Source organism: Rhamphochromis longiceps, linkage group LG7 (genome assembly GCF_057381845.1).
Source record: "Rhamphochromis longiceps isolate RC_006_pf linkage group LG7, R_longiceps_female_GT1.1, whole genome shotgun sequence".
Lineage (NCBI taxonomy): Eukaryota > Metazoa > Chordata > Actinopteri > Cichliformes > Cichlidae > Rhamphochromis > Rhamphochromis longiceps.
In genome coordinates, this window is record NC_140563.1 from 15,074,943 (window position 1) to 15,088,738 (window position 13,796).

The following is a 13,796-nucleotide window of genomic DNA, read 5'->3' on the forward strand; positions in this document are numbered from 1 at the left end:
ACAATTCACTTTAAGACAAGAACGGAAAGTACCAGCCATGAAAATAGAAGATGATCTTCTGGGTGAAAAGCTATTGTGGTGTTGATCTGATCTATGTATAAAATGTATCTGTGACGCATGAAGGGGCGTCAGTAAATCAAACCCTGATGCTATAAAATATCTGTTTATGCTTTGATTAAGTCGAGATCACTTGCTGTCGGCGTACAGAGTATCTTCCCACACGTGTGTTCATTAAAATCATTGTTTGACCAAGACCTTCTGGACCATGGGTGGTTTGTACTCTCCCTCCTCAATTGTGAACCTTAACATTTGGGGGCTTCGTCCGGTGGTTGAGGAGGGAGGATTGGAGGTTTAGATGGAGAAATTTGGTGGTCTCTGAGGTGGTCTGACGGGCAGACATGAATTCCAGTGGTCGAAGTGAGTGGGCATAAGCCGGCTTATCCAAAAGGTAAGGCACTACCTGTTGAATTATTTCCAAAGTGTGCCAAATTGGACATGATAAGATTTAAGTCTACTCACTGAAGTTACTGGTGGATGTCTGTTTTGATTTTGATGAAAATCTCATGAGTTGAAGCAGTTAGAGTTCTGCTAAGAAGAAAGAAGAAATGAAAGCAGTAAAGTCTGCTAAAGCAGTTAGAGTCTGCCAGGAAAAGTTTAAATACTGGGTTGAAGTCCCAAAGAAATTGAGTTAGAGTCTCAAGTAGTTTGGTAGGGTATTTGGTCATTTTGTGGGTTAAAGTCCTGGTTGGTCATTAGGTCAGACCTTTGTTGGTCAATTTGTGGGTTAGAGTCCCCATTGTCCATCAGGGTCGATCTGCCTCAGTTATACACTTGTTTTGGGTGTTGATTGTTGTTTCAAAGTATTATAAATTATTCTAGAACGGCAGTTCGAGTCTGCTAGGAAGCGCAGTGCTCAGAGGTAACGCTTGCCAATGCCAAGGACGCTTAGGCATTGTCCTCGAAGAGGGATAGTCAGTTGGTCACTGTGGAGCTTGGGGCACTCCAGAATAACTAGGAGTTAGAGTCTCCTTACCGTTTGGAACGGTAGTCTGCGCTTTTTTGGACAGGAGAAGTTGGACTTCGGGCGTGTAACTTTAACTTAACACTTTGGGGTAAGCCTTGGCTGTGAAACGCCAAAATTAGAGCTTCAGGCAAAGTTTGGGTTGGTTGACGCTTTTAAATTGGGTTAGGGATTTTAGAGATGAGGCCAGAAACAGTTAAAGTCTTGATACTGGTTAATTGGTCGCAAAAAACTCAGGGAGTTTATCCGCTGGGCGGTTATTTTAAATTTGTCGAAATTGTGTAGGCGCTAAAGCTGACAGATCTGACAGTGGTTGTAAATATAAGACGTCGTTGTAATATAAAATAAGAGATCTCTGTGTGAAAGGAGTCTGAGGCAATGCTGGAGCTATTTTTAGACGGTGTGTGTGTGTGAGTGAAAATGCAAATGAGTAAGCAGTGAACTGTTTAAGCCACAGTTGGTTTTACAAATACTGCTGCAAACATTGTTGAGTGTGTGTTTAAAATGCCATTTATGTTTATTAGAGGACTATAAATAAAGTTTTGAGTTGCCGTAGTGGATGTATAGTAATTGACTGAGTTTGGATGTAGATATATAAATATATTGAGTGCACTGTATATACTTAAGACTAACACATCACTTTCAGTAGTAACTTTTCTCCAGCATTAGTTGCTGGTGTGTTTTATTTTTAATTTCTTGTGTGTGCGGTGAGAATTAATGGAGGTTCCAATTTTTCGTTTGTTTTTTGTTTTTTACTTGCTCTTTTTGATTATGACAAGCATGTCTAAAATACTCTTAGGAAAGTGTGTTTTGAGTTATATTCCTCAACTCTGGTCACACTTTAAGTGTGTGAAGGCGGTGACTAGAAGGTTTTGAATGATGAATAAAGGTGTGAGAGGTATTTCTTTGGTGATGTAAAGTAGGATGTTTTAAAGTTTGAAAGTGTTTTTAATTTAAGAGATGCATGAGTGATGTTATAAGAGTTTAAGTTTATTTAAAAGGTGCGTGTGAGAGGATTATGAAATCATTGTGTGAATAATGCTACATTTTAGATCAAAAGTTAGTAGAATTACAGAGGGTTTGTAGATTGTAAATACAAAATAAGTTTGATTAGCCTGCAGAAACAGAAAAGCAGCTTGAGCTGCTCTGAGAAGCTGTGTGTGTGTGACAGGAAGTTACATGCGCATAAAAGGAAGTGACTGTGACGAGTGAGCACCCAGAGAGAGAAACAGATGAGTTAAACTCTAGGCAGATAAAGCGAATGGAGGTTTTGAGAAAAGAAATGAAAAGGATATTAATTGTATGTTTTAGTGTGTCAACACAGATTACAGATAAATAAAGGTGGACTTCTCTCAACCTGGAATTTTGAGTACGGCGCCAAAACCACTAGAGTAGCATAATTGGGAGAAAACAGGCCAGATTTTGGCTTAAAATTTTACAGCTTGACCTCGCACTTGTCCCCATCCTGAGAAGAAGCTCAAAGGACAGTTAATCTCCTGATGAAGACCAACAGAACATCGTGGACTTGAGAAGAATTAATAGCAGGCAAAAGACAGTGCAACTGAAACCACACTGACGACACCAGCAGCAGCATGTAAGGAACCACGAGGTGGAAACATGTACTGTAAATTACAGGCTGGGCAGTTGAACAGTGGGATAATGAACGGTGGTAAAGCACTGGACACTGATTGTCAGATTTGCCATGCTTGGAGTAATCTTGAAAGAGATGACTGAGAGGATCAACAGAAAAGAAGAAACCACGTGATGAAACATGCACGGTGGACAGCAGGCTGGTAAGAACAGTGTGACATGACTGTGTAAAGGCACTGAATGTGGTATTTTGCCAGGCTGGGACTTGATCCAAAAGGAAAATACTGAAGAGAAACAGAGAAGAAACAGACTGTGTTTGCTGGAATTCAAGACAACAAAAGGACACTGAGAGAAGAGGACAGTGACCAGTGAGAGGCGAAGCCGGACGAGTTCGACTGTGAGAATACAGGGTGTAATTAGGATTGAAATGAAAGCCTGAACTCATGATGGTTTAGAGATGTCCACCGTCACAAACAAAGAGGTAACCAACAATAGAAAACACACATACACAAAGTGTTACATGTGAAATTATTTTTGGAAAGAATCAGAAGTGAGATAATTTTGAATTAAGAAATCAGGGAAAAGATGCATGAATTAAACCTGACTATAACATATAGAGGCAATGAAGAAAGCAGCTTACACTCACTGAACATTAACAAAATACATAGGAAAAGCAATGAAGACCTGCTTACACGTATATACATGACATAAGTTGGGATTTCTGACCAGAGAGAGGGAAACGGGTAGTTTAAGTACTTATGATAATAATGAAAATATCTCAGTTGTGTTTCTTTAGGGGCGAAAGAGACCTGGATCAATTCTCCCCATGCAGCGGTCGGAAGAAACCTGTAGGTTAACTTGACTGGACATGCCAAGGCAAGTTTCTGGTTGAATTGTTCACAGCGCCATGTCTCAATTAAACCTGACAAGTGGGCCCTAACTTCTGGCTGAGGAGCAGGAATGCTGTTAATAAGGTGGGAACTTAAAATTTGGGTTAGCAAATTTGGGAAAGACAACTGACGGCTTGAGTGGAGAATTGTGCAGGAGTCTGACACACTGCAAAAGGCAACATATGCAAATTCACATACACAAACAGAAAATGCATTAACCTTATAAAGACAAGACAAGCTCATGGAGTTTAATGCATAGACACTGATTAAACCTGGCTAAGAACACAAACATATGCAATGAAGAACAGCTTGCTATTTTGTATGAATGATACAATGGTGTGAATGTTTAATAAAATGCATTTGAGTTTGTAATTGAGGAATAGAAGAAGCCATATGACAAAGGGAGTGAGTTATGTAAACAAAAGTGATTAAAGTAGTTTTAAAAGAGTGACTTAGGAGTGCTCTCTCGTACTGAGTGATCAAAACCAGTGATCACTGTAGAAAGAAATAAAATGATTTAATGAGTTGGGAATGTTTAAACATATGTTTCTGTTGTTACAGCTTTTTGAGAGATGACTCAGTATGCAAATTAGTTGGAGTGAGTGGTGACGAAGGAACTTCCTGTGTGTGTGTGTGTGTGACTGAGGAAGTGACTTTCAGGAGAGGAAGCACGGCAGACAAGAGGAGTGCAGATTTGGGTAGGAAATAATTTATAGTTTAGTGATATGTTGTTGTAAGGGGGTCTTATGCTGAATTTAAGTATGTTAAAGAGCATAAGGGGGTGATTTTTGTGTGCAAATTGTGTGGTTTTAATGAGACTTTCGGTGTATTGAGGAGGTGAAATTATGTGGTGGCAAAACTTTTGTGTGTTTAAGGTTCGGGTTGTTGTTGTTTTTGTTTTTAATAGAGGGAGTTTTAGGAAACATGGACATGTCTAAAAATTGGGCCCATTATTTTGTAACAGTGCACTTAAAGAAAACCTGCCAGGTGATTTTGTTTTGTTTTTATGAGCTAACAATCAGCTCTATTTTTTTTTCATTTCTGTTTTAAGGAGGCCTGCAACAGTGAATAACGGCGCTGAAAATTCTCGGGAGGAGCAGATATAAGGGGGCTTTCCAGATTACAATTGGCTGAGGAGAAAGCTACCTGGGGACTATTCAGGTCGTAAGTCCCTGTAAAAAGGATTTTATGCGAGTCAATCCAGTCCAAAAGCATAAAGAAATATTTTCCTATGGAAAATAAAAAATGACTGAGCTCATTTTGCTGAGGGTGGAGAATCTGGCGCGGGACGCTCCACTATTAGCAAATATATGGTGTGACTGCATGTGAATGTGTGACTGGATGAAGGTGTGGATGAATACATGTGGACAGACAAATTTGCTTTTACCAGAGAAAATTTCTGTTTTGTTTTGTTGACTGGGGTTAGATTATGGGATTATAGTATATTGTTGGGAGAATGCCAAATGTTTAAGGGGAAACATTTTGATGTAACTCAGTTACCATTAATTGTAGAAACACATGACTGATAATTGTTCTGTTTTAAGTTTATTTGTAAGATATAGATTGGAACATGAGTGGGCAATACTGAGCATTTTTAAGTTTTGTATAGTATCTTGACACATGAAATGTATCAAGATAAAGGGGGGTTTAGGGTGTATTAATTTAATTGTTTAATAATTTAGGATCATTTTAGGACTTTTGGGGTTTTTGATCATTTGGATATGGTAAAACTGAAACTGTTATTTTTAAGTTAAGGTTAAAGGATTAAAGTGAACTTGTCACGGTTTGCGGGGCAAGCCGTGTGGAGTTGTAGAAAAGGACCCAAAAGGCGGCAGCTCTGGTGCAGGTGAATATTTATTTACAACGGTGGGCACAAAACAGCACTGGTGGAAAAACAAGAAACCGGAAACCTAAACTGGGTAAGCTAATAACACAAACCAGAAACGAGGATGCAGGGAGGTCCGGGGAAATACACAAGAGACGCAGGGAGACCGAGGGGAAATAAAACAGACGAACCAGCAACTATCATAACAGAAGACACAACTTAAATACACCCAAAGAACACAGGGAGATTACACACAGGTGGGGAACACAGGTGACACTGATAAACATAACGAGACAGGGCAGGAGTGAACACAACATTACGCATACTGACGAGAGACTGTCAAAGTAAAACAGGAAGTACACAGAGGTTCAGACAGGAGGGGCACAAGGGGGTAAGAGTCACAAAGGGAAAAAACACTTGGGGAACACCACAACAGGACACCTCAGAAAACCTGGCCTAAATAAGGAGCGAAAATACAAGGAACCAAGAATACTGGGCCAACATGGCCCAGGACCATGACAGAACTGAATCCTGTTTAGAAGATACAATGCCGGTTTTTCAAAGCTGTGAATAATTCTTAGAGGGAAAATTAGTGAGGGTTGAAGGAGTAGAACAGCTTTGATTTCTTTTTGATTTCTAGAAGTAGTGGTTATAATGTAGGCTTACACATACAGATATAACATAGGAGGTATTTTTAGGATAAAGGGGAGAGCTTGTAAATAGAAATGATTTTTATACATATTGCATTTTTTGATATGAGTTATTGAAGTTATTGAAGGATTGCACGCGTTTACAGACACAGAGTCCATAAACACACATGACAGTATTGAGTCCAGGCAAAAGGCCTCAAATTCATTTAGCTTTTTGACTGAACTTAAAGAAGGACCAAAGAGGAAGGAAAGCATATATTTTGGTTAAGTCTGATAAATTAGAATTAGAAGGTATTGTTACATTAAAATGAGCAAAATGAAATAAAAGGCTATACCAAAAACAGGTGATAACATAGGAAATGTGAGGTTAAAATGAAGTTAACACATAGGACATTGAAGAATATATATAAATATAAGTCAATAAGTTAAGAACATAATTAGGATCATGCTTTTGATTACAGAGTCCCAAAAAGGATAAGTTAGGGAGAGGCAGGAAAAGGTGTTTTGTTTCCTTTGCAGAAGATCGATTTCGGCGACCACAGGAGGGGCGAGGATCCTGGAGATCTCGAGGCCTGCTGAACCACCAGAGAGGGACCGAGAAAACCAAAGCTTACACATGGAGTGTTCTCGAATGGGAGCTGGTTGAGCCAGAGGACGGCTAGAGGGGGTCTGAGCGAGGACACAATGTATTGCGACCTCTGGTGTTCCAGAGGTCGAGAGAGGGAGTGTGGAGCAGGGAAATTATTTTACTGCTATTGTTAAATAATTGTCATCATTACCATTGCATTAATAATATAATCTGGAGTTTATATTGCATTCAGGGGTTGAACAGTGTGTCTTTCAGAAAGGCTAAAAGTAACAGGACAGGAAACAGGCTTGGAGAGTTTTGCAGAAGTGGAAGTTATTTTGAGCAGCAGGCTAAGACGAGGCTTTAACAATGTAACAGATAGCTTTAAGAAGGCCTTAAGCAGTTATGACTATTTTATACACAATGCATATCTGTGCTTATTTGAGTTGATGTTCAGGTTCATTAATGGTCTTAAGCTTCATCTAGTGAGAGTGTCTAGGTGATCCATGCTGAGGGAAAACTAGAACATAGAAGGAATTGCAGTACATGCTTACAAAACACTTATATATCAGGTCATTTCATATTAAGGTTTTAGTAGAAGTTCTTGGTTAAAACATTTATTTAGTAGAAGACATACACATAGTCTCAGTGAGCTTCTGGTCTAGTGAAAGGTCAGAAGTGCAACAGGTGAATTGAGAAAGAGCATTTGAGGACGAGACACAGACAGTAGGTGAAGAGGTGACACAAAGAGCATGTGAGGTCAACACATACACACACATGAGTTAGATTTATTTAGAGGAGAGATTAGTCATGTCTCGGCAAGAAAGAGGAACAATTCACTTTAAGACAAGAACGGAAAGTACCAGCCATGAAAATAGAAGATGATCTTCTGGGTGAAAAGCTATTGTGGTGTTGATCTGATCTATGTATAAAATGTATCTGTGACGCATGAAGGGGCGTCAGTAAATCAAACCCTGATGCTATAAAATATCTGTTTATGCTTTGATTAAGTCGAGATCACTTGTTGTCGGCGTACAGAGTATCTTCCCACACGTGTGTTCATTAAAATCATTGTTTGACCAAGACCTTCTGGACCATGGGTGGTTTGTACTCTCCCTCCTCAATTGTGAACCTTAACAGTAGTAATAATACACTTACCAGCCACTTGATTGGGTAAACCTGTGAAAAGGTTCATTAACACATACATCTAAAAGCCAATCACATGTCAGCAATGTAGACATGGTCAACACAACCATGTGGTTCAAACTGAGCATCAGAATGGGGCATGAAGGGTGATGTAAGTGACTTTGAATGTTGTTGGTACCAGACACGCTGGTCTCAGTATTTCTGAAACTGCTGATCCACTGTGATTTTTCCACACAAGTTCAATTCAATTCAATTCAATTCAATTTTATTTATATAGCGCCAAATCACAACAAAAGTCGCCTCAAGGCACTTCATAGATACAGAGAAAAACCCAACAATCATATGACCCCCTATGAGCAAGCACTTTGGCGACAGTGGGAAGGAAAAACTCCCTTTTAACAGGAAGAAACCTCCGGCAGAACCAGGCTCAGGGAGGGGCGGCCATCTGCTGCGACCGGTTGGGGTGAGAGAAGGAAGACAGGATAAAGACATGCTGTGGAAGAGAGACAGAGGTTAATAACAGATATGATTCAATGCAGAGAGGTCTATTAATACATAGTGAGTGAGAAAGGTGACTGGAAAGGAAAAACTCAATGCATCATGGGAATCCCCCGGCAGCCTACATCTATTGCAGCATAACAAAGGGAGGATTCAGGGTCACCTGGTCCAGCCCTAACTATATGCTTTAGAAAAAAGGAAAGTTTTAAGCCTAATCTTAAAAGTAGAGATAGTGTCTGTCTCCCGAATCCAAACTGGAAGCTGGTTCCACAGAAGAGGGGCCTGAAAACTGAAGGCTCTCCCTCCCATTCTACTTTTAAATACTCTAGGAACAACAAGTAGGCCTGCAGAGCGAGAGCGGAGCGCTCTAATAGGGTGATATGGTACTACAAGGTCATTAAGATAAGATGGGGCCTGATTATTTAAGACCTTGTATGTGAGGAGCAGGATTTTGAATTCAATTCTGGATTTAACAGGAAGCCAATGAAGGGAAGCCAAAACAGGAGAAATATGCTCTCTCTTTCTAGTCCCTGTCAGGACTCTTGCTGCAGCATTTTGGATTAGTTGAAGGCTTTTCAGTGAGTTTTTTGGACATCCTGATAATAATGAATTACAGTAGTCCAGCCTGGAAGTAATAAATGCATGAACTAGTTTTTCAGCGTCACTCTGAGACAGGATATTTCTAATTTTAGAGATGTTGCGCAAATGGAAGAAAGCAGTCTTACATATTTGTTTAATATGTGCGTTGAAGGACATGTCCTGGTCAAAAATGACTCCAAGGTTCCTCACCGCGTTACTGGAGGCCAAGGTAATGCCATCCAGAGTAAGAATCTGATTAGATACCATATTTCTAAGATTTTCAGGGCCGAGTACAATAACCTCAGTTTTATCTGAATTAAGAAGCAGAAAGTTAGCGGCCATCCAGGTCTTTATGTCTTTAAGACATTCCTGCAGTTTAACTAATTGGTGTGTGTTATCTGGCTTCATGGACAGATAGAGCTGGGTGTCATCTGCATAGCAGTGAAAATGTATGCTATGTTTTCTAATGATACTGCCTAAGGGAAGCATGTATAATGTAAACAGAATTGGTCCTAGCACTGAACCCTGTGGAACTCCATAATTAACCTCAGTGTGTGAAGAGGACTCTCCATTTACATGCACAAATTGGAGTCTATTAGATAGATATGATACAAACCACTGCAGCGCAGTACTTGTAATACCTACAGCATGTTCTAATCGCTCTAATAGGATATTATGATCAACAGTATCGAACGCTGCACTGAGGTCTAGCAGGACAAGCACAGAGATGAGTCCACTGTCAGAGGCCATAAGAAGATCATTTGTAACCTTCACTAAAGCTGTTTCTGTGCTGTGATGAGCTCTGAAACCTGACTGAAACTCTTCAAATAAACCATTCCTCTGCAGATGATCTGTTAGCTGTTTGACAACTACTCTTTCAAGGATTTTTGATATGAAAGGAAGGTTGGAGATTGGCCTATAATTAGCTAAGACTGCTGGGTCTAGAGATGGCTTTTTGAGTAAAGGTTTAACTACAGCCAGCTTGAAGGCCTGTGGTACATAGCCGATTATTAGAGATAGGTTGATCATATTTAAGATCGAAGAATTAATTAATGGCAGGACTTCTTTGAGCAGTTTTGTAGGAATGGGGTCTAAAAGACACGTTGATGGTTTGGAGGAAGTAATTATTGAAGTTAACTCAGAAAGATCAATTGGAGAAAAAGAGTCTAACTTAATATCAATGGTACTAAGAGTAGCTGTAGATAATATTACATCTGTGGGATGATTATTGGTAATTTTTTCTCAACACAAGTGTGTCTAGGGTTTACAGAGAATGGTCTGAAAAAGAGAAACTATTCAGTGAGCTGCAATTATTATAGTCAGACTGCTTTGAGCTGAGAGGAAGGTAACTGCAACTCAAGCAACCAAGATATGCAGAAGAGCATGTCTGTAGGCACAACATGAATGCACTGATCTTACACTCTGGATGCTCCTGTATTGGCAGAAGCATAAAGACCCGCACCAGCAGATTCAGGGACAGTTTCTACCCACGAGCCATCAGTCTACTGAACTACTGAAACACTGGGCAGTTTATTTTGTACAATCAGTCTACACCTCTACACGAGAGCCTACAGTAGTTTTAGTAATCTGTATTTATTTATTTTATTCTGTTATATTTTTTTCTTTATTTATATACCTCATCTTATTTTTATCCAAGTGTTACTTACTTACCTTTTTATGTGCGATATTGAGAGTGCTCTGAACCCAAGAATTTCATTTCCAGTAGTAATGTGCCATTTTACCTGTACATGACAAATAAAACTTGAAACATGCTGAACCTTCAAGCAGATGAGCTACAGCAGAAGCGCAGTGCCACTCCTCTTGTATCCTTTAATCGATGTTCAGGCCTGCAGTGTAATTGTGTGGGAGATATTTTCTTGCCACACTTTGAGCCCCTTAGTACCAACTGACCATCATTTAAACCTCACAGCCTACTTGAGTATTGTTGCTTACCATGTCCATTCCTTTATTACCACAGTGTACCCATCTTCTGACAGCAGGAAGGTCTCAAACTGTGTTTTATATACAGTACATAACAAAGAATACACTGTGCACTGCTCAAATGCTTAGCTGCTCTCAATCCAATAGAGAACCTGTGTTGGAAGAGGAGATAGCTTCTGCTTCAGAAGGGGGTTCACCCCAGTACTATGAAGGTGTACCTAACAAAGTGGCTATCTCACATTTTGAAAAAAGTTATATACATAGTTATTTTTTTTCAAGGCTTGATTGAACAGTCAACCCTTGAGAAGCTCGACTTGTTATTTTATATTTTAGCCACAAAAAGTTTCACTGTTCAGTTTTAAAGCACGTCCAAGTCTGATGGAAAACACTGACCATATAAACCAGTTCCGATTACTGTGAGGCTCTTGTGGCTGTTTTCAAACTGAGGATTAAATAAAAGACGAAAGAGACCCTCGGTGTCCAAATATTGCTGTGATGGGTGCCATGATTATCATTTATATTATTATTGTTGTCATATATCGAATAAAACAAACTGAGAACATTCTGATTCTGCTGAAAAAAAGAAGGAAAAAAATGAATGAATAATGTAAGAAAGTCAAACAAATGGATGAAAAGGCTCCAGAGAGACAAGCAATCTTTTCACATGTCTGCTCCCCACAAAACGACAGATGCCCTGGTTCAATACAATATTTATTCTCCACTGAGAAGCACGTTAGTAGCTCTGCCACTAAAACAGAAAGGTTATTCACATTTTAGGCTGAGCAACCATATACTGAATGATTTAACTATCTTTCCACCCCTGACTGCAGACATCAGTTCTTGGTCTCCAAGAGCAGCGCCATGTGACTGACGTTATTGATACAACACAGATCTACACTACAAGTTAGAAAGGCAATCAATAGATCCCCTGAGACTGCCGTCATAAATCCACCAGCACAGATGTGTAAACAGGACAGCGAGTAAATAAAGACCAGCAGCAACAAATCAGAGCACTGAGATAGCTCAGTGCAGGAAAATGCTCTCAGCATTATGTAGGGAGGTGTTTACTCTTCCATAATGTGTACTTAATGAGATTTGTAATGGAAAAATGTGTTTTCACAAGCAAGTCAGAATATTTATGAATTTCCACTGATTTCATCTGGTAGTTAAGTTTTAGTTGTCCTAGAGAGATGATTCAAAGATGATTCATGGTCGTTCTCCAGAAAGAGATCTCACAATCTTTTAGTCAGTGTGCCATGACATTTTGTGCAGACATGATCCTCACAGGTTGAAAGCCCACTAACATTTTTCTCTGCACCCTCTGCGTCAGCGTGGAGGATGTTCCGAGTGAGTTTTCTCACCAGCTAAATGGACTGGTATTTACTGGTCTGGCTTTTCGCTTACCACTCAAAAGCCTTTTACATTGTGTTCAACCATTGACACACGCTCTATGCAGTTTAAGTGCTTAATGCAGAAGCTAACATGCTAATGAATGCATCGGCGACAACTGTTGTGTCGAAACGTGACCATCTGCCAAAAATGATTGCCCATATTTGAACTGTTGCAAATCACTTGTTGGCCTATAATCTGTCAAACATATCTCTCATGAATGATATCAAGCCATTTTGAACCAGAAAGAACATTCATGTCACGATGTAGAAGCTGCAATCAGTGACTAAAAGTGTAATTGACATTTAAAATGTCTTTTTCCAGAGAGATGTGGCCAGGAGGGCAGCAGAAATTGCAAAAAATATAACATCACAGCTCTGCAAAGATATTCTTTGTGGTCAAAAACGACTGGACTGATTATACTGTAGGCACAATAATGCAGTCATGAATATACTTACAAAACAGGTCATTTGTTTATTTTATATATAAGCCCTTCATAATTCCTGTTGACTCCAGTCTATGTGCCAGTGTAAGCAAAAGTATTACACAGAAAATATACAGAAACATTTGAAATCACTGTTTGGCACAGCAACGACACTGGAGGAGCCAGGGGATCGAACCCCAAACCTTCTGATTAAGTGCTCACCAGAGTTTCCATCAAGCAACAAGTTTTCTTCTGTCACACCATTAGAAAAATTGGGGCTCATAGTCTGTTTTTTTTTTTTTTTTTTTGCTCCTAAAGGTCATGCAGTAGCCCAAACAATCCAGACAGCGTTCCCATCAGCTTCATTTTTGGTTTTTTGGGGTTTTTTGTTAGCAACACGCATTCTAAATGGATACATGGTAGCCATTTTTGTCATCGTGAGCAAGTTTTTTTCTTATCTGGTGGCATAATACCTATCAGAGAGAGACAATTTTAGACACGCAGCTGAACCACTTTGAGTAACATTTATAAGAATATAATTTGGTATTTTGCAGAGCATACGAGGGGAAGATAGATGTGCAGCACGCACGTTGGGAAAATGAGCTGGGTGTAAAGAGGTGAGACTCAGATATGAGGCGTGAATAACAGCGATGATGGATGAGTGGACCTAGGTAAAGCCTCCTGCACAGAGAAGCAGCCTCAAATTACTTCACAGAGCTCAATGGATGAACGATTTGGCAGCTGTGCAGAGGGACAAAGCAAAACCTGCGTCTCTGAAGCACCAGGACCTTAATGAGCAGACTCCATCTTTTTATGCCATCATGCTATTATTCTCATAATAGAGTTAGCAGTAATAGTATTAGGAGAGTGGGTGTACTCCCACACCAGAACTCATTTTACTTTTGAAAGCATTTTTTGGTCGTTTCCTATTAGAGAACATGAAAACTGACAGTGAAGTGCATGCTGCTTCAAAGTAAACATGAAAAGATTAATCCAACATCTGGTCCTACCTTGTAAAAATGTGTTATGTTGCATCTGCTTGGCCACTTTAACATATTACTGGTTCATGTTTGTGATTATTATCCTGATTATTCTCGTTCGTGTGTGTTTATACAAACTTTTATGCTGGTAGCACTGAAGACAGTCATACCGCACAGCTCTGATGTCAGTCACTGCTGCGCTGCTGTTGATGGTCTCAATGCCGGTGTGATAATCATTAGCAAACTGGTTCTCTTTATGTTTTAAAGGTGCAAGCTGCAACACAATGCTCAGAAA